This window comes from Archocentrus centrarchus, chromosome 13 (genome assembly GCF_007364275.1).
Source record: "Archocentrus centrarchus isolate MPI-CPG fArcCen1 chromosome 13, fArcCen1, whole genome shotgun sequence".
Taxonomy (NCBI): domain Eukaryota; kingdom Metazoa; phylum Chordata; class Actinopteri; order Cichliformes; family Cichlidae; genus Archocentrus; species Archocentrus centrarchus.
The window spans coordinates 12,623,564-12,645,820 of NC_044358.1; the positions used below are offsets into that span (position 1 = coordinate 12,623,564).

Here is a 22,257-nt window from a genome sequence, read left to right on the forward strand (position 1 = left end):
CTTTCTAACACTAATAAGGACCTTACAGGATAACCTCCATGTCACATCAATAAGAGCTAAAAGTAAACTCACCCATTCCACAGGAAGTCTTTTTACATTCAGAGGACTCAGAAAGCTACATCTGCCCTATGGTCAGAGTGGATCCACTTCCTATTAAACTCATACACAAACTGGGTGCAGTTCAGTTGGAGGTGTTGGAGTTGCAGTTGGAGGTGCAGCAGGGGGGAGGCGAGAGAATCTAAGTCAGGGGTGCCCAAACCCCCCACCCGCAGATCGCTTCCGGCCCTGCCCTACTTCCTTTCCGCAAATTGATGTCAAAAATAACACAAAATTTAGCCCTTTAAGTTACTTCTGTGACTCCAATTAAACTGACTTCGACCTGTTTCTAGAGTTTGTGTCACCTGAAATAAAACAACACTAATGTGCGTTTTTCTTAACGGGAAGCTGGTTTTGCTCATGTTTCGTTAGCATTCTGCTAATTCCTCTTAATCTTAAAGCAGACCTATATTTTAAAAGACTTTGAGGTACAGATGTCTGGTTGTAAGAGTCTTACCTGATGGGATATTCTGGTTAAATACAGATATATTTTAACTTGTTAATTTTAATAAGTCTCAAGTTGTATGTGTCTGTTTTTATGCAACTCTGTATTCTGTTCCCAGTCTTGGCCAGGACTCCCTTATAAAGGAGATTTTAAGTCTCACTGAGATTCTCCTGATAAAATAAAGGTTAAATAAAATTAAAATATTCACAGTTTCACCCCCTTCCATCAGAAACGTAATGGGGGCCTCGCTCATCCCCAGACTGCCTCATGAGCACCCCCCATGGATCAGGAAGTCCAGAGAGGAGTTCTCAGATTTTCTGTTCCTGGAACTGCATAGTTAGCTCCATCTGCCCAATGACGTCACAGACTTCATCAAACAGCGAGTAGCTCGACACGGCGAGAAGCATGTTTTTATGGCGTTTCCTGTTTTATTTTGAAATCCCCATCTGCTTGGCACTGCTGTTAGTTTTATGTATGCCCTTACCCTCAGCCTATTTCTCCCAGTCTGCTGCTCAATCATCTCAGTTTCAGAGATGTTCAGTCTTTGCTTCCCTGTGTGTCTTCTCTGTACTGAGTCGTTACACCATAAACAGATAAAAATACCTTGCAGGCATGAAAACAGGAAACACACTGATCAGATTTTATCCATTGCTTCCTATTTCACACCATTTTTCTGCATTTGCTGCTGAAGGTTGTTGTTGTTGCACCATCTTTAATCATCCTGTTTCAACTTAAAAACTGATGTAACAACCTTCGTGTACAACCCCACTCACAGAAGCAACGATCTAACCTCTGCCTCTGCCCCCCCCCATCATTAAGATCCATTATTTGGATTTCAAAGGCAGCGGAGCAGCTCAGCATGTTATTCATTAAAAGGTTACTCAAAAGAGCAAGTGAACAGACAGCATCTGTCTCAGCGTGGTATAACGATACCATCTTCATCTTTTGACATTTATCCTTCCTCCTTCCTCAGCTCAGCAGACGGCCGCCAGCCCACACTCTCGTTTCTGCACCCACATGTGACAGACACGAGCAGAGGCCAGCTAACCTCAAATAACTGCCTCAACCTCAACAGAGCCTGAGGTTATTGATTCAAACAGGTGCCTGAACAGCTCAGGAGGGCAAACTTCAAACACACACACTGTTTTACTTCAAATGTCTAAAAGGTTTAATACAAATGTCCAAAAGAACCAGAAACACCAGAACTGATGAGCATGGATCAGCCATCATGGTCCCCAGAGGGGTTTGTGGGTTTTAGTTTAGGATTCTCACTGGATGTGTTTGTTACTCTAATATTGCACGAGTCTAATGCCTGTTTAGTTTTGGGCTCAGTATGTGTGTACAAATATTTCTGCCCTCATCTGCGTCACTGCTGCATCCGCTGGTTAGCTCCTGGTCCACCTCAGTGAGGCTGCAGGTACTCTCTCCATCATGGACCACCATCTCACCCACTCCACTGCACACTGCTGAGGCAGCAGAGCTCCTTCTCCCTCAGACTGAGTCAACCACGAAGAACGCTTCAGGAAATCATTCCTACTGTTCCAACAAGGGCTCATTAAGCTCATGCAGCCCCAGTTTTTCAACAAAAACACTGATAACACATCAGCAGCTGTTTTACATGCAGTCTGTCTGCGCACACACGCAAAGAGGCGGAGCCTTTACTGGGATGGTGGAGCGAAAGGAGACGTTTTTCTAGCGTCCAAAGCAGCAGTTCTTGTTCCTGTAACCACCTTAACCCATTTACTGGGAAACAGCTGGAGGTCCTTCATCAACCACCTGATCAACAACATGAAGAACAGAGAACTTTGTAGCTGCTGCATCCACCCTGTTTGTTTCACACAGAGAAACATCTGCAGTACGGAAGTTAAAATATGCTGATGAACTGTTAATATGAAAAATTATTTCTTATCCAGTTACTTGATTAATTGATGGAATAACCGATTACTAATATAATTGATACTTGCAGCCTTATTCTCTATGAAACTGTATAACTCCTCTCTCTGTGACAGGTGAACACACCTGACAGAAGATCCCCCACACACACACACACATATTTCTGTGTTATATCTTCTTGCAGCTGTGTTTCAGATTAATAGTGTACATATTATTTATTAATGCAATTTGCACGACTCCCCTGCACGTCAGTCTTTCTATGACTCTGCTTCACCTGCACTGTTATGTATCACTTATGCTGTTATCACTGCTGTATATGTATAGATATGCACTCACAGTTTAATGGCTCACTGTCCACCTGTGGTACTGCTACTCTTGTTTACTCATTTATTTATTTTATATTGTAATATTTTCTTGCTGCTGTAACAATAATTTCCCATGTGGGCTCAATAAAGTATCGATCAGTCTGTCTATTGATTGATAGTCAAAGTTCCTCCTGACATCATGTTGAGTTTCTTTTGATACTTATCTATTTGGTCCATATCCACCCCGACCTATTCAGTTTCACCTGTGTAGTTGGTCATATGTTTCCAGTTGGCCTATCAGTATATAAACTTTATTAGGTACACCTTTTGTGCTTTCGTAGTCCTCACAGATTTCGGTCCACACTGACATGAAAGGTGCTCAGTCAGACTCAGAGCTGCTGACTGAACTCGGTTCATGAAACCAGTTGGAGCCAGTTTGATCTTTGCATGTGAAAACAGGCTGAATGATGAAAAACGGTGACTTAGAAAAGTCCAGAAATCCAGCGAAGCACGAGGAGGTAAATCTGAGGGTAAACTATCATCAGCACAGGAAGAACTATCACAAAGGAGGGAAAACAAACTGCAGACACATTACCAAAATAAAACAGGAAGTGAGTAACAGACACAAAGCACACACACAGAACAAAGGGTGACACAAGTGAAGCAAAGAAAAGCTGTCAAAAAACTCAAACTGTTAACGAGACCTGACATCAGGACGTGAACAGAGACGGATTCTTTCAGTCGGTCCAGAACGAAGCTCGACTGAGACGCAGCCTCCTCTGAAACACAGCGTGTGGGCGGGAGGGAGGCAGGTTTGGGGCGCTGCTCACTCACGCAGCAAACACAGCAGAGAGAAGATGGTGGGGGAGGACGGCAACGCGCACCTGATGTTATAACCGTGACAAAATCACAGGTTAAAGGTTAAAGAGCACGGCTAAGCCGTGCTTTCAATTACATGTATGACGATCGCTCAGAGAACGCTGGAAGCAAACCACTTATTCTGACTTTTTCTCTCTCGTCGTGCAGCGCTGCTCTCTGACTTCCTGCTGCCTCACCCAGGAGAGCAGAGGCAACTGTGAAGCAGCAGGAATTCTGTCCACGGATGATTTCCTGTCTAAATGAATATGAGAAGTGGCCGAGAAGTGATGAACATGCTGTTAGTGATAAAGAGGTTCACTGAAGCATCAAACCAGGTTTCTATTTCCACATGAAAAGAAAAATCCCAAAATTCAATCCAAATCTTCATCGTTGCATATTTGGGTGCCGCCCTTCATCTGCGAGATTCAGACCTGCTTTAAGGTGTGTGAAACATGTTGAAGGCGTTCCTAATGATCTGACACGTTTAATAATGGCTGTCAGGAGTTCACAGGTCATTGATGATGACAGCGCTGTGGGCTGCAGTCCGAACTCGATCCCAGTCTGCTCTCAGCTCCTGCGCTGCTGCTTCCCAAACAGCCATCTGCGGATCATCACAACTCCGTCCAATCCAAAGCCAGCGTTGCACCCGGCCTCAGCTTATTTACAGTACGTCTCTCTGTGGACTTTTGTACAGTTTCCAGTATTTTAAAGTTTCAGTTCTGCTTTTTTTATCTCCACTGGTTTGTGGTCTCCACATTTTGAAGCAGTCTGTCCCCACATGTTATTAGTGAGATAATTTTATATTTTAACCACCAAACTGCTCAAACTGCAGATCCTCCTTCCCACCTGCATCTGGATACACTTCCTCACCCACCGCCCACAATCTGTCGGCTGTGGCCCCGTCTCTCCTCCACACTCACGCTCAGGCTGTGTGCTCACGACTGCAGCCCAACTCACCCAACCAACATCAGCATCCAATATGCAGATGAGGCAGCGTACAGGGCTGAGACAGAAAAACTGTCCCAGTGGTGCTCAGTGAACAACCCGACGCTGAATGTTCTCAAGACCAAAGAACTTATTATGGACTTCAGGAAGCATCAGCGAGGCCACGCCCCCTTGAAGTAAACAGCGAACATGTGGAAATTCTCACCACGTTCAGGTTCCTCAGCACAGGGATGACGTCTTGGGTGGAGCAGCCATATTTCATTGTAGATAGACAGATAGATAGCTTTTATTGTCCCTGCACTAGAGTGCAACAAAATTGAGCAGCAATCCTTAAGGTGCCTAAACCCAAATAAAAACATTCAATAACTCTAAAAACATTCAATAAACTGCAGATTATTGCACAGGGCCTAAGTAGCTTAAATAAATAAATACTTAAATAAATTAATTAATTAAATAAAATAAAAATTCATGTGCGTGTGTTTACAGTATTCAATTCCCGTACAGCACTGGGGTAAAAGCTGTTTTTCAGTCTGTTTGTCCTGCATGTGATGGATCTGAAGCGTTTTCCAGAGGGCAGCTGTTGGAAAAGATGATAACCAGGCTGGAAGGAGTCTTTCAGCATGTTGGCTGCCCTGCTGAGGCAGCGGGAGCTGAACAGGTCCCCCAGACTGGGCAGTGGACAGCCGGTGATTTTCTGGGCCGTGTTGATCACTCTCTGTAGTGCTCTCTTTTCTGCCACTGTGCAGCTGCTGTACCATGTTGAGATGCAGCAGGTCAGCACGCTCTCAATGGCACAGCGGTAGTAGGACACCAGCAGCTTCTCCTGGAGGTTGTTCTTCCTCAGAATTCTCAGGAAACAGAGTCTCTGCTGTGCCTTCTTGACCACAGCTGTGGTGTTGGTGGTCCAGGAGAGATTTTCAGAGATGTGCGTACCCAGAAATCTGAAGAAAGGGACTCTTTCCACACCGTCACCATTTATGAAGAGTGGTGCAGGGTCTGTGCATTTCCTCCGAAAGTCTATGACCAGTTCTTTTGTCCCTGGACTTCATCCCTGTAGGCGGTCTCGTCTCCACCAGATATGAGTCCCACCACGGTCGTGTCATCCACAAACTTGATGATTGTGTTGCTGGAGTGGGTGGGGTTGCAGTCGTGGGTGTAGAGTGCGTAGAGGAGAGGACTCAGCAGGCAGCCCTGTGGAGCTCCAGTGCTGAGTGTTACCCTGGGAGAGGGTAACAGAGCTAAAGTCTATAAATAACATTCTCACATAACTCCTCTGGTGTTCCAGGTGTGTGAGAGCTGTATGAAGGGCAGTATTGATGGCATCCTCAGTGGACCTGTTTGCTTTGTAGGCAAACTGATGCGGGTCAAAGCTGGGTGGGAGAGTGGCTCTAATGTGCTGTAGAACAAGTCTACAACTATCTACAATGACAATAAAGGGCTATTCTATTCTATAATCCAATTAAAATGCACCAAGGGGGCACCTGGGTGGCTTAGTGGTGAAGCCAGCGACCACATACATATGCTGCGCTGTGGTGCGGGCAGCGCGGGTTCGAGTCCCAGCCCGTTGCCAATTTGCCCGCGTGTCTTTCCCCCATTTCCTGTCTTCCTCCACTGCCAATAAAGCTGCTGTGGCCAAAAAATAAAAATGCACCAATAGCAATAAGCAGCTGTCCATCAAACTGGCCAGCCCCCAACTCCCCCATCCAGGAGGGTGAGTTACAAACATGTGTCAGATTAGCCTAAAGAGTTTATGGTCCAAACTCTGGACATATTTAATAACTGCTGTGAAATCTTAGTTTCATATATGAAATACTTTAAGGTAATTTTTTTAAATGGCCCCATGAGAGGCTGGTGACCACTTGCCCTATGACAGCTGGGATAGACCCCCCCCCCACACACACACACACACACACACACACAAAACCCTGAAAAGGATACGCTGAAGAAGATAAATGGATGGATGGATGGATGGATGGCTTGGGTGGGTGGGTGGATGGTCCGTTGACCCACTTCCAGCACATTTATTTGCACCTTTAAATTTGAGGTAATGGGCAAACATGAATCTGCAGAACCATTAAAGATAAGAGCCGCCTGCTCTTACCTAAAAGTTACATAATTTTTTTAAATACATGCAAATTTTTAATGTTCTAGACAAGGGATGCGCCGATCCGATATTCAGTATCGGTATCGGTCCGATCCTGGCCTAAATTACTGGATCGGATATCGGAAAGAAATAAAAAATGCAATCCGATCCGATCCGATCCACATTAGCTGCATTACAGTTCTCCGTCGTCTTCTTCTTCTTGTGGGTTTGCGGTTGACCAAACCAGCTTAAAGCTGCATTACCGCCACCTACTGGACTGGAGTGGGGATCAGGAAATAACCCCCTCAGATCCTCCGTCGCTGCGACGGATTCCCTTTGACACTGAGTGATCATCGCTGACATGTTTTTCCGCCTCCACCGCTCTCTGCGTGTTTGTGTGTTGTGTTCGCTGTGCTGAGAATTTCAGCTATTTTTTCTCCACTTCAGCTCCCGGACATACTGCTAGCAAGCGCCGCATCCGGTACCGGAAGGACCCCTTCCCCGTCAAAATATTTTTGATACTTTAATCCCTGATTAGTGACTAAATATAGACCTGCAGTAGAAACGTATTTAGGAGAATGCTTGTGAATATAAAGCATTACAAGATTACGCTCACGCAGCCCCCAGTTTTTCAACATAAACACTGATGACGCAACAGCAGCAGTCAGCTGATTTACATGCAGTCTGTCTGCACAAGCGCAAAGAGGTGGAGCCGGTGAGCTCAGATGGAGCGGAAGAAAGTTTTCTCCCTGTAACCTCCATTAAACCTTTACTGGGAAACAGCTGGAGGTCCTTCATCAACCAGCTGATCAGTAAGTGAAGAAAAGAGAACTTTGTAGCTGCTCCATCCACCCTGTTTGTTTCACACAGGGAAAAACTGCAGTACGGAAGTTAAAATATGCAGATGAACTGTTAGTGTGAAAAAAGTATTTCTTATCCAGTTACTCAGGTAATTGATGGAATAATTGATTGAATATTTGATTGCAACATACCGTAAGCCAATGCATCACCTTCTCACATAGGAGCAACAGGATTCAGGTGATAGAGCGATTGTTGTAAGTAAGTAAGGTTTATTTATTTAGTGCTTTCCACAGACAGAAAGGCGCTTTACAATAATTAAAACACAATATCAAAAAAACCCAGATAAAACACCATGTTAAAAACATATTAACATTACCATATTAAAAGAAAAAGAATAAAAATAAAGTCAATAGAAAGCCTGGTTAAACAGAAAACTTTTCAACTGTTTTTTTTAAGACTCCACAGAGTCAGCTAAATGGAGCTGGAGTGGTAAACAGTTCCAGAGCTTTGGTGCCACTGCCTGAAAAGCTCTGCCCGCCCTGGTTCTTAGTCTTGTACATGGGACAACTAAAAGATTTTGATTTTGTTGTGTGAGAGACTGTTGACGTATGTAAAATGTATCCAGGCATTTGAAATCAATTGTTTTTTTGTTTTTTTTAAAAGATTGGATTAATATCGGTATCGGCAAATATCCAAATATAAAATATTGGTATCGGTCCTAAAAAAGTGGTATTGTGCCATCCCTATTCTAGACCCACTTTGTAAACATGCACATTGTGCTGGCGGAGTCAGATAATTCAGCTTTAAAACAGAGTCAGAGCCAGTAAAGACATTTTCATGTATTACCTGGCAGTGACGCCTTGCCTCGTCCCTGCCTGCATTAGAGCTGGGTTAGGTTGGGGGGGGGGGGGTGGGGTCATTGGACTACTGATGACGCCATGTGGACACACTCAGCCTTAAAATACTGCTCATGTGAAATGAACCGCTCATCCCTTTCTCATGCCTCTTGACTGTTCTGCTATATTTTTATTGTTGAGCCGGAGTTTTGACATGTCAGTAGGTCTCAAAGATTAAAAGCATGCATATATTTAACAAAATGACTTTCTCAGTTAGAAACAGAGCACCATGTTGCTTTTTTTTCACAGCCATCATTAGATTATAAAATTATAAACATTTTATGCAAAGTGAAGATGGTTAAGCAGAAAATCTTCTAAAAATGTGCTGATTTGAGATGGATCGACCCACGAGGTGAGAATACTTTCATACCAGCGTGTTTATATTTGAACAGGGAGCGTGTGGGGGCCAGGGTTATAATAGTTTTGGATTTTACATTATAGTTTAGTTTTAGTTAGTTTTTACTTTTTTTCTCTAATTCAGTTAGTTTTAATTAGTTTTCAGAGTGGTTTTGCTCGTTTTTATTAGTTTTTATTTTTGGTTTCATGCTTAGTTTTAGTTAGTTTCAGTTAGTTTCAGTATTAGTTTTAGTATTTTCATACCTAATCAGGTGCAAGATTCAAGGCGCAAAAGTGACTATTGTGTAATGAAAACTTGACAAAAGATACAGTTTAAAGAAATATATTCAACAACCAGCTGTTCACAAGACATGCTAAATTTGTGTAACATTAAGGTCACACATGAACATCAACAGGGAGAAACAAAGAAAAACATGAACTCCCAAACTCAATAAATTCTACAATAAACTCCACAATAAACTTCAGCATCAGTGCAGCAGATTAATAACGCCTACATGTGGTGTTAAACAAAAACAAACTCTTTGAAGGAGTCAAAGCTCAAATCCAGCTGCATCCTGATGTTCTCACCACCTGAAGCTGCTTCTGTTTAGGAGCTAGCTTGGTTAGATGCTCGCTAATTAAACCTGCAGGGTCTTTGTGGCCTCTGTACACAAGCTACAGAAGTGTCCGACCTCATGTCCGCATTTATGCTTGTGTAGCTGGATTGTGAGTGTTAATTATCTTGTGGTCGTGTGCAGGTGTTTGTACTCAAAGAACCTCCATACGGGACTCTGCCGCTTTCTCGGCAGACCGCAGCAATTACTCGGCGGACCAGCGCGGTGAGCGCACGCACATGCGCACTCACACAGTTGTCCTGTGGCGCTCCCAGCTTAAACTCCGAGAGCGGAAACAATGATTTCATATCAATCCACAAGGCTTAAAATGAAAGTCAGTTTATCGATAATTTCAGTTAGTTTTAGTTAGTTTTGTAAACTCACAATTCAGTTTTAATTAGTTATCGTTTTTTCCTTTTAATTATAGTTTTTATTTATTTCAGTTAACGACAATGTTCTTTCAATTTCAGTTTTCGTTATTTCGTTCGTTTTCGTTAACTATAATAACCCTGGTGGGGGCTGAGACCCTCAGGTGGCCGTTACTGTTAGAGGAACTGCAATTTTTGGCACTTGTGTGTTGGCACCGTTTTCGGCCCCCTGAGGTTGAGGCTGAACTCGTGTTTTTGTCTCTGCAGCGTCTCTCGGGCTGATACCGGCGCTGTCTACACCACCGTTTTATTTTAGGCAGCACGCTGGTTACCACGGCCGCCTCGACGCAAGAGCGTTTCTGACTCTGAACCCACTGGTTGGCTGAGGCCCTTTTCTGCATGTTCATCCTGTGCCCTTTGGTTTCCTCCCACAGTCCAAAGACAGTTATGGAAGGTTAACTGGTTGTTCTCAAAGTATTCACTTTTACATATGTTCTACATAATTCCCAGTCCTCAGTGCAGTCACATGGACTTTTACCATCTGCAGCCTCTCCTCTGTATCAGAGATAAATAGAGAAATCTCCCATGGTGACAGTTTCTGACTGTGGTCAAATGTCAAACAGCTTAAAGCTCACACTAACATGGTGAAATGTGTTTGGCACCTTAAAATAATGTTCACACCACCTTTATGAACAGAGATGCAAAGACTATTATTAAAGAAAGAAAGCGTGACAGCACAACACAGACCCAACAAAAGGTTTTCACATGGACTATAAACTAACCCTGATGTGGCTTCAGACTGGTGATAATGCTAGCCAGCTAACTGCTACACTGTTACTGTCCCTGCCAACATGGGTGAAATGCACCAAAAACCTCTCTGCGTTTGCGTTTGTCACTAGCAGATTGCTGTGGTGACCTGACACAAACCTTTCTGCAAACACCTCCCAGCTGCTCAGCGAGTGGTAGTGAAACTCTGACAAATGCGACACAGAACGTTTCAAAGTAAAAGTTGCACTTTGTCGCTGAAACAACAGGTTTCAAAAGGTGCAGCTGTTACTTTCACTACCGTTCGCAGAGAAGTAGGCAAGCGTTTGCAGACGAGTTGGCGTCTTATATGCAAACTAGGAGCAACCACAGCAATCTGCAACCAAAGCAAACACACAGAGGTTTCTGCCAACGGGACACATTTTACACTGGTTGCCAGGGCGACACTGGCCAGTCTCTAAGTGTGTGTGAGGATTTAAAAATTGATTTCATAGCAGTTGCCAGCAACCTTAAGCAACCACTGGCTGTGGAATTCTGATTTTCCCCCTCATGGCCGGTGGTTGTAAGATGGTTGCTGGGCAGTCTCTAGGCCTCTGCGACCGAAGCCTTATTCACACAACCTCACAGCTTCGCACGTCCAAAACAGCAGAAAGGTTAACGTCACGTAGTTAAAGGTCATGTTACCACCAAACCTCAGTGGCTAAAATTAGTTTTCTACAGTACCAACTGGCACAGTTATGCCCAAGTCAACATTGTTGTCATCATGCTTTGAGTGCCTCAGAGTTCTTTGTTCTTAAGCTTATATACCAATGTCCCTCCCAAAGAGCTCCTCAGACAATGATAATCTGAATCCTGCATCCGCTCCTGCTGAAATACTCTTGAACTGCTGGACAGGACTGACCTGCCGGCACTCCATTAAAAAGAGATGATTCTGTGGGTTCAGAAACCCACAGAACTGATTTAAATGCACTCTGTGTCAAACATGCAGCCTGGGACCAGAACCAGCTGGATGGATTAAAACTGCAGGGAAGTGTTCAGTAAAATCCACAGTGGAGTGGTGGCCTAGGGGAGAAGAAGAGGGTTCATCACTGAGAGGACCCTGGTTCAAATCCTCAGGCTGGCATCACTGTGGGTCCCTGAGCAAGCCCACCCCCCCAGGTTGCTCCCCGGGCGCCCTTTGGCTGCCCCCTGCTCCATGCTGTGCTGTGTGTACTACATACTCCATGTGTGTGATGGGTTAAATGCAGAGAATGAATTTCACTGCATGTATATGTATGTGACAAATAAAGCTCTTTCTTCTTCTTCTTAATCCCGGTGAGATGGTGCCAGCGTGGCTGCAGAGCAGAGAAGATGTCCAGAGAGTTCAAAGTTGTAGTTATTTGGACAATGAAGACCTAAAATAATGTTGTTTAGCTACAAAAACTCCACATGAGCTCCACCTATGTGTAAACTGTAAAGTAAAAACTGACTTCCTGTTGAAATTCATTTATTTTTGATAGAAACTGGTTCTCATTTTTATCTAAATGTGTAAACTTTTTCAGACTGAATTCATTTACTGTTTTTTAGAAAGAGGAAATTTAGCTTTAGCCTTTAGCTTTTCCATTTAAGTTATAATTATGGATTAATTCTACCGAGCTGCAGGTGGCCCAGGAACTAGAGTGAGACTGACACCCCTGTTTGAAGCCTTTTGTTTCCCCACAGAGTCAGTTATGATCTGGACAGTGTGGTCTTGTTAACGTCCACCCGATGGTTAGAAGTTTGGGATCAGTTATCATCCCCTCTGTGTTGTAACATTACTGCTCGTTTGAAACACACAAACATAGAAATAATTTGAAGAGAAAAAGATTAGAGCAACATCTTTCTAAAACGGAGCTCTGCCGGCCTCTAGTGGAGAACAGACGGAACTACACCTGAACGTGTCAGCCACAGCAGACAGTCTGATGTTACACAAAGCACTCATTAACTGATAACAACAACACAAACCTCTGATGGTGACTGTGTACTTGTGTGTTTGTCTTGAACATGTGATCAGGGGAGAGCGCGAACGCAGTCCCCCACTACCAGAAATTATGCAGTCGAGATTCCCACATTTGGGGAATTCGCAGGGGTCAGCACAACCGGAGTGCAATGGCTGAGCCTCGCCCTGGGTGAACCACCTTCTTGATCATGGTATCTCCCCTGCCAGGTAAGTATGAGTTGTTCAGCTCACACACGGGGAGGTCACTCACACACAAACCCTGCACACTCACGCTGCTCACAATCACACAAACAACACAAGCTCAGGCTGCAGGAGCCTGGGACTCCTCACTGTTTCTACACAGAGGAAGCAGCTTCCAGCAGAGCCCCATCAGATTATTTAGCTTAAAAAATACCGGGAGCCTTTCCCATCATGCATTGCTGCATCTGCGTAACAAAAGCTAAGTGAAAGATCGCTTTTTCAGCTTTTTAACCGCCTTAAAACCAACAACAAACCAACAGGAAGTTCAGGAGACTCAAAGTTAAATCAGACTGCAGCTAAAAACTGTCTGATCCACGTCTGATACTCAGGAAACAAGAAGAAAACACATAAAAACAGATGTGAGCTGCTATTAGCACTTCCTGTTCCTTTGTCTTTTGCTGCTGGTCGCCTGCAGCTGCTGCCCCCTACTGTCCCGGAGCAGGAACAACACCATTTATTACACACACTGATCTCAGAGCTTCACTTCAGCAACAGAAAAAATATGATTTTCTCCATGAAGGTGAAGAAGGTGAAGGACCTTAAAATGGCTACTTTTTACTGCAGTGCTTGAATTTATCAGTGAGAGAATATCAGGAATAATAATCAATATAAGGACTCTTAAATTCCTGGAGGGAGACTGCTGAAACTATCAGAACGGAGGAGCCAGGAGGGGAAAAAGTCCCAGCATTTTTTGTTTCTGTAGGCACAGCAGGTAAAACACTGGGACACAACCACAAGGTAATTAGCACACACAACAGAGGTCAGCCACTTGTGTACACAGCCCTGCAGAGACCCAGCACAGACTAATTCAGGCCTAATAGTGAGTATCTAACTGAGCGAGTGCCTCTGAGCAGCTCCAACAGAACCAGCATCACAGCCATGCAGCAGGGGACAACCACACTGGACCGTTTAACCAAAAATAACTGCAGCATAGTTAATACACAGAAACACTGCACTGATAAATGTGTTACTGAGACCGGGGTGTCCACACCACTGTGTGACACACAAATACAAACACACAATCTTGAAAAGCTGTATTTGAGCTTTGATTGGCTCAGATCCTCAGAGTTCAGTTTGTTCTTGTTTAAAGTGTTTCGCTGTGTTCTGATGTTATAAACCACGTGGAGCTCATGTTGATCTGCTGCACTGAAGCCGGACCTGCATCCACTGCTGGGAACTCCAATTTATTCCTCATTTATTGTTGGGATAAATATTTAATTCACATTTTTCAATTTTTGAGATAAGAGTTTATTGGGAGTTTAAGTTATTTGGATTTTTCTTTGTGTTGCTCGTTGTTGATGTCTCATGATGTCCATGTGTGTCCTTAATATTACACACATGGAGCACATAATGCTGCTGTCTTGTGAACAGTTGGTTATTGAATACAATTTTTTAATGTTTTAACTTGTTGAGGTCTTATTACACAGTAGTTACTCTTGCACCTGACAGATAAAGTATGAAAAACTAAAACTAATGAAAACTCCAAAAACTAATTAAAACTAACTGAATTAGAGAAAAAAGATAAAACAAAATAAAACTAAACTATAATGTAAACTCCCAAACTATTCTAACCCTGCTCAGTACCACAAATCCTGCAGTCCAGAGTCCAGCCTGTGCAGAAGTCCCAGCTACAGGCACTGTGAAGCCACAGCAGAGGCTCCTAAAGTTACCTGCAACGCACATCTGCATCCTCCACTGTCCTCCACAAACGATTCAGGACTTCCTCACAGACCGGCCACAGTCAGTCAGGATGGGACCCCTCTAGAAGGTCTGGGTTTGAATCCACCTCGGCCCGGGCCTCTGTGTGGAGTTTGCGTGTTCTCCCCGTGTGTGCGTGGGTTTCCTCCCAAAGACATGTATTTAGTGGGGTTAGGCTAACTGGTGAGTCTATTTTGCCCATTGGTGTGAATGGTTGTCTGTCTCTGTGTGTTGGCGACCTGCACAGGTGTACCCTGCCTCTGAATATTAAACCTCTTCATGAACTGAATCATCTGTAAACTTTTCAGTTGTTTTGATTTAATTTGAAGCCTTATTTGAACTTTTGGACAGAGGCCATTTTTATTTACTGGCACTGTGTGTGTGTGTGTGTATTGGGGGGGGTAACTCTATTATCTTTAATTACTCTTGATTGTTTATCTTTTTTGACTGTAAGAGCAGCTTTTTTGTGTAGCTGTGTATGCAATGATAATAAAGGAATCTTGAATCATTGACAGTTATCAGGACAGGGCACACAGCCCCTTACAGGCCTCTATCAGCCTCTAGTGGAGAACAGAGGGAACTACAGCTACACATGTGAGCCACAGCAGACAGTCTGATGTTACACAAAGCACTCATTAACTGCTAACAAGATAAACCTCTGAGGTGCTCACTGTGTGTTTGTGTGTTTTCCTTGAACATGTGATCAGGGGAGAGCGCGAACGCAGTCCCCCACTACCAGAAATTATGCAGTCGAGATTCCCACATTTGGGGAATTCGCAGGGGTCAGCACAACCGGAGTGCAATGGCTGAGCCTCGCCCTGGGTGAACCACCTTCTTGATCATGGTATCTCCCCTGCCAGGTAAGTATGAGTTGTTCAGCTCACACACGGGGGGGTCACTCACACACAAACCCTGCACACTCACGCTGCTCACAATCACACAAACAACACAAGCTCAGGCTGCAGGAGCCTGGGACTCCTCACTGTTTCTACACAGAGGAAGCAGCTTCCAGCAGAGCCCCATCAGATTATTTAGCTTAAAAAATACCGGGAGCCTTTCCCATCATGCATTGCTGCATCTGCGTAACAAAAGCTAAGTGAAAGATCGCTTTTTCAGCTTTTTAACTGCCTTAAAACCAACAACAAACCAACAGGAAGTTCAGGGGACTCAAAGTTAAATCAGACTGCAGCTAAAAACTGTCTGATCCACGTCTGATACTCAGGAAACAAGAAGAAAACACATAAAAACACAGGTGAGCTGCTATTAGCACTTCCTGTTCCTTTGTCTTTTGCTGCTGGTCGCCTGCAGCTGCTGCCCCCTACTGTCCCGGAGCAGGAACAACACCATTTATTACACACACTGATCTCAGAGCTTCACTTCAGCAACAGAAAAAATATGATTTTCTCCATGAAGGTGAAGAAGGTGAAGGACCTTAAAAAGAATTAGAGCTTCATCTGGATCTGAGACGTGAAGAGGACAGTGAACACATCACATTTTTAACTGATCAGTTTAACGATGCACTGACAGGAGGTCAGCGCTCTGCAGGCTCTCAAACAGCAAATACTATATAGTGAGCATAAAATCAGATATTTAACTGATGACAAAAGGATGAACATTTTTGACCAGGATATGTCCTTCAATGCATTTGCGCAATATTTCTAAAATCAGAAACATCTTTTCTCAGAGTGATGCTGAAAAGCTCATTCATGCATTTATTACTTCTAGGCTGGATTATTGTAATTCATTATTATCAGGCTGTCCTAAAAGCTCCCTGAAAAGCCTTCAGCTGATCCAAAATGCTGCAGCTAGAGTACTGACAGGGACTAGAAAGAGAGAGCAGATTTCTCCCATATTGGCTTCTCTTCATTGGCTCCCTGTTAAATCTAGAATAGAATTTAAAATCCTTCAGGTGACCCTGAACCAGCCCTTAGTTATGCAGCTATAGGCCTAGGCTGCTGAAGGGTTCCCATAATGCACTGTTTCTTTTCATTCACCTGATTTACTTTGTTTATACTTCACTCTGCATTTAATCATTAATTGTTATTAATTTCTGGCTCTCTTCCACAGTGTGTCTTTTCTCCCCCCTCAGCCCCCTCACAGCAGATGACTACCCCTCCCTGAGCCTGGTTCTGCTGGAGGTTTCTTCCTGTTAAAGGGAGTTTTTCCTTCCCACTGTCGCCAAGTCGTTTAGACTGTTGGGTTTTCTCTGTATTATTGTAGGGTCTTTACCCACAATACAAAGCACCTTGAGGTGACTGTTTGTTGTGATTTGGTGCTATATAAACACATTTAATTGAATTGAATTAAATTGAATATTAAAATTAGTTATGGCACATGCAAGTGTGACAAACATGCAAAAAGCAAAGAAACCAAGAAGGAGCAAATACTTTTTTCTGAGCTGCACTGTGATCATCACATGAGCTAAAGAGGTCCCCAACCCCCGGGCCGCGGACCGGTACCGGTCCGTGGGTCATTTGGTACTGGGCCGCACTTAAAGAATAAATAACTTACATTATTTCCATTTTACTTATTTTGAAGGATGTTTTATTTTGAAAAATGGGCGGATTATCGCCGTTACATCCATCTATGACTTCCTCTTGACATTTCAAGACGCTTGTCTTGTTCATGCGATTCGTCATCTCTAAAATTAAACCCAGAAGCTTCACTGGTTCCCGTGCCTCTCTAACAAAATCAGTTGGTTGGCGTATATAATGCTTGTTTAAATATTTGAGCACTCAACAAGAGTAGAAAAGCGCCATATAAGAATTAGTCCATTTACCATTTATATTTAGCAACACCAAGGATAGCCTATGTCCAGAGGTGGGAAGTACAAATACTTCGTTACTGTACTTGAGTAGATTTTTCAGGTATCTGTACTTTACTTGAGTATTTATTTTTCTGACTACTTTTTAGTTTTACTCCCTACATTTTTACACAAGTATCGGTACTTTCTACTTCTTATATTTTCAAAACAGACTCGTTACTTTTTAACACGTCAGAGAGAAGTTTTTATTTCCGGTCAGTGCGCCGTCACACATCAAACGATCTGAGCCTAAATGGAGGAAATAATAACAGATAAGAAACAATCGTACTCATATCCTCCATCATCGGGCTTATCAGGTACAAAGGGATTAAATATGCAAACCCATATTATTTATGTATCATTTATAGTGCTATAATCTGAGGGGTTACAGCGGGCCGGACCGAGTCCGTAAATTGTGCTCGCGGGACATAAACAGATTAGCTAGCACTACTGAAGAGGAGTGAGCATAAAGGGAGTAATGTGTAGTAATTTAAATGCAATGTTTCTAAATGCTCAACAAATATCAGCAAACACACAAAGTGTGTGCAGTTTGTCACACAGTGTGTCTGCTAGCTAAAAGAAGAGCTGCTGTATTTCAGGGAGAGCAAAGAGAGAAGTTCACTCAGAGATGGAGAAAGAGGACAGGAGAGGAAGAAGAGAGGTTAGATTTAAAGGGAAGGACTGCAACACAAACTGAAGTATGCTGACTTTGTGTAATTCAAAGATTGTATGAAAATACTGCAGTTTAGTGTAGGGCTGCAACGATTCATCGATTAAATCGATTCTAAAAATTATCGACACAAATTTACTGTGTCGATGCTTCGTTTAAACTCTGCAGCGCTCAGCTGGCTCGGTATAAGCCGCGCTCCTCACTAGCATTAGCAGCAATAGTGCTCCGTCGTCTTTTTGTGGGTTTATTGGTGGCTGGCAAACCAACATAGAACTACATTACCGCCACCTACTGGACTGGAGTGTGAATCACTCACGTACACACACACACACATTCTAAAAAGCTCTCCGTCGCTGCGATGGATTTCATTTCACACAGAGTGGATCATCGCTAGAGTTGCCACCTGTCTCGTAAAATACAGAACCCCGTATGTTACGGGACTCCGTGGAATACGGCTCCATAACATGCGGGGTTCCGTACTTTACAGGACGGGTGGCAACTATCGCTGACATGCATTTCCACGCCTCCACTGCTCTCTGTGTGTCTGTGTGTGTTGTGCTCGCCGAGAATTTCAGCTGTAGCTACCAGAACTGCTTTGCTAGCGAGCGTGGGCCATTAGCACTAGCAATGGTTCGGTACCGGAAGGCCCTGTGTTGGTGCACAGAGGCTGTGTTCATGGTCAGAGTTACAGGTTACATCAGTGCAGCAGAGATGAGTTTGAATCAAAGCTGCTGATGCTGAGATTCATTCACTGAATCCAACATTTCTACAGCCTGTATGCTGTCAGTGTAGGGGATGGAGATCAGCTCACATAGCTGTGAAATACTGGGTTACATCTTTGTGAATTCAGTTCATCCACACAGAGCAGTAAACCTCAGAGCAGCAGCAGCAGGTCAGCTGATCACAGCCTGCACACCAACATCATTTACTGCAGCTACAATAGAAAGCTGTGGTTCTTCTCCCCATGCAGAGCCACTACAGCTGATCTTAGGGTTCCTCCACCTTCTGAATCCCACTGTAACCCCTGAGTATCCTCATGTTGGTGTTTAGGTGGAGGCACAGTCACCCTCTGCTATGGAGGACACAGAGAACAGAGCTGTGCTTAAATTCACTTTCACAGTTTGTGTCCTACATAACAGATTCAAGCTGAGTGCATTCATTAGGATTAAAATTTAGATTGGAATAACATTTGTATTTTTTTATATTATTACAATAATATATAATGTGGTTCAGTTAGCTTTTTTTAACAAGTTGGATGAGATTCCATGGGCCATGTGAATTCGACTGAGGCAATTTCTACTCTATTTGTTTTAGCGGTGTATCTTATTTTGAAGGCATGTTTAAACATTACCATGGCGACCAGAGAGCGTTGTGGGCAGAGAGGATGTTTTCATGCTGTGGAGTGTTGTTATGAGGACGCTGCTGATAGAGTCACATACAAAAACACAGTGGATTCATGTTTATTATTATTATACTTAGAAAATATCACATTTTTGATTACGGTCCTATCATATATTTTGACCTATTTCTCTGCCACACCTTAAAGATAAGATAAGAGAGATAAGATAAAACTTTAATGATCCCACGACGGGGAAATTTGCGCATTACAGCAGCTCAGTACAGAGAAAAAATGAAAAGGATGAGTAAGAACAAATAACTAAACTAAAACTAAAATAGAATAAAATAAAATAAAATAAAATAGCAAAAAACTATACACATATACATAAGCACTATATACATAAATATATATATCAATGTCAATACACACATTTACATATACACACATACACACACACATCAAAAACACTATATACAGATATCAAAATATTATATACATTTGTAGCCGGTAAGGTACACAGCATACACGGTGTGCATTATATGGGTGAGTGTAATAAATAAAATGTATCTGACTGTATGGATAAAGTGATGCAGAGGAGGTAAAGTGTCCAAGTGACTCAAGACATTATGATGTGTTATACAGTCTAACTACTGTTGGGATGAATGTCCTGCGAAAGCGCTCCTTCCTGCAGCGAGGATGTTTCAGTCTCTGACTGAAGGAGCTGCTCAGTTCACCCACGGTCTCATGCAGAGGGTGATGGGGGTTGTTCATGATGGATGTCAGCTTTGCTAACATCCTCCTCTCACCCACCACCATCACAGACTCCAGAGGACATCCCAACACAGAGCTAGACCTCCGCACCAGTTTGTCGATCCTGCTCCTGTCCCTTTCGGTGCATCCACCCCCCCCCAGCAGGCCACTGCATAGAAAAGGGCAGATGCTACCACTGAGTCATAAAAGGTCTTTAACAGAGTCCTGCAGACACCAAAGGACCTCAGTCTCCTCAGCAGGTGGAGTCGACTCTGGCCCTTCTTATACAGGACGTCTGTGTTTGTAGTCCAGTCCAGCTTGTTATTGAGATGAACACCCAGGTACTTGTAGGAGACCACTGTCTCCATGTCCTTTCCCTGGATGTTCACCGGTGCTGTAGGGGGTGGCTTCCTCCTGAAGTCTATAACCATCTCCTTCTTCTTGCTGGCGTTGATTTGCAGTGCGTTGTTCTCACACCAGCCGACAAAGTCACTGATGACCCCCCCTGTATTCCTGGTCGTTCCCATCTGATACACATCCGATGATGGCCGTATCATCTGAGAACTTCTGTAGGTGGCAATGGTCTGAACTGTACCTGAAATCTGAGGTGTACAGACTGAACAGAAAGGGTGAGAGGACCGTGCTCTGTGGCCGGTGCATGGAAATATTTTCTAACACTAAACCGGTCTGTGGCTCAAAAAAGGTTGGGGACCACTGAGTTAAAGTACATGAAAAACACAAAAACAACACAAACTGCCTCCAAATGAATGAAAGCTTCAACCAGCAGCCTCAGAGCTGAGAGGAAAAACGCTCCTTCTGTCATCAGCTGTCAGGGCAGCACACACAGCACCTTACAGAGCTCTATCGGCCTCTAGTGGACAACAGAGGGAACTACACCTGAACGTCTCAGCCACAGCAGACAGTCTGATGTTACTCAAAGCACTCATTAACTGATGACAACAACACAAACCTATCATGTGGACTATGTACTTGTGTATTTTCCTTGAACATGTGATCAGGGGAGAGCGCGAACGCAGTCCCCCACTACCAGAAATTATGCAGTCGAGATTCCCACATTTGGGGAATTCGCAGGGGTCAGCACAACCGGAGTGCAATGGCTGAGCCTCGCCCTGGGTGAACCACCTTCTTGATCATGGTATCTCCCCTGCCAGGTAAGTATGAGTTGTTCAGCTCACACACGGGGGGGTCACTCACACACAAACCCTGCACACTCACGCTGCTCACAATCACACAAACAACACAAGCTCAGGCTGCAGGAGCCTGGGACTCCTCACTGTTTCTACACAGAGGAAGCAGCTTCCAGCAGAGCCCCATCAGATTATTTAGCTTAAAAAATACCGGGAGCCTTTCCCATCATGCACTGCTGCATCTGCGTAACAAAAGCTAACTGAAAGATCGCTTTTTCAGCTTTTAACCGCCTTAAAACCAACAACAAACCAACAGGAAGTTCAGGGGACTCAAAGTTAAATCAGACTGCAGCTAAAAACTGTCTGATCCACGTCTGATACTCAGGAAACAAGAAGAAAACACATAAAAACAGATGTGAGCTGCTATTAGCACTTCCTGTTCCTTTGTCTTCTGCTGCTGGTCGCCTGCAGCTGCTGCCCCCTACTGTCCCGGAGCAGGAACAACACCATTTAAGATAAGATAAGATAAGATAAGATAAGATAGTGTTTATTTTTCACATGCACAGTTATACACAGTACAATGCACAGTGAAATGTATTTTGTACCTGCAACCATATATACACACACATATAAATAAGAAGAATAAAAATTTAAAAAAGTAATTCACACTATACACTATACTCTATATACTATACACTATACACACTTTTATAAATTATAAGATTTACATTGTGCAGTAATGGTCCAGTTAGGGCTCAGAGTTGAGTAGACGGATGGCTTGTGGGTAAAAACTCTTCTTCAACCTTTCAGTCTTAGTCCTCAGGCAGCGGTAACGCCGGCCTGATGGGAGCAGGGAGAAGAGAGAGTGTCCGGGGTGGCTGGGCTGTTTTAGGATCTTCATGGCCCTCAGCCTGCACTGCTTGGTGTAAATGTCCTGCAGGTTTATTACACACACTGATCTCAGAGCTTCACTTCAGCAACAGAAAAATTATGATTTTCTCCATGAAGGTGAAGAAGGTGAAGGACCTCAAAAAGAATTAGAGCTTCATCTGGATCTGAGACGTGAAGAGGTAATTTGTGTACAGGGTAAATAAGAATGGTGAACTGATGCACCCCTGGGGGGTGCCAGTGCTGCTTACCAATGTACTGGGAGCTTTGTAAATGGGCTGCCACTCACAACAACCACACAGACCTCAACACCTACACCTCATCCGTACTGAATTACA

At 43.6% G+C, this 22,257-nt stretch overlaps 3 non-coding genes across 3 annotated transcripts; all 3 read right to left on the reverse strand.

The window, feature by feature from the left end:
* Positions 1-12,434: 12,434 nt before the first annotated feature.
* On the reverse strand, positions 12,435-12,598 carry LOC115791341 (U1 spliceosomal RNA). The gene has a single exon (XR_004020886.1). It is a non-coding gene; the product is annotated as a U1 spliceosomal RNA (small nuclear RNA).
* A 2,427-nt stretch (positions 12,599-15,025) lies between these two features.
* On the reverse strand, positions 15,026-15,189 carry LOC115791354 (U1 spliceosomal RNA). The gene has a single exon (XR_004020897.1). It is a non-coding gene; the product is annotated as a U1 spliceosomal RNA (small nuclear RNA).
* A 5,710-nt stretch (positions 15,190-20,899) lies between these two features.
* On the reverse strand, positions 20,900-21,063 carry LOC115791364 (U1 spliceosomal RNA). The gene has a single exon (XR_004020907.1). It is a non-coding gene; the product is annotated as a U1 spliceosomal RNA (small nuclear RNA).
* Between the last annotated feature and the right edge of the window lie 1,194 nt (positions 21,064-22,257).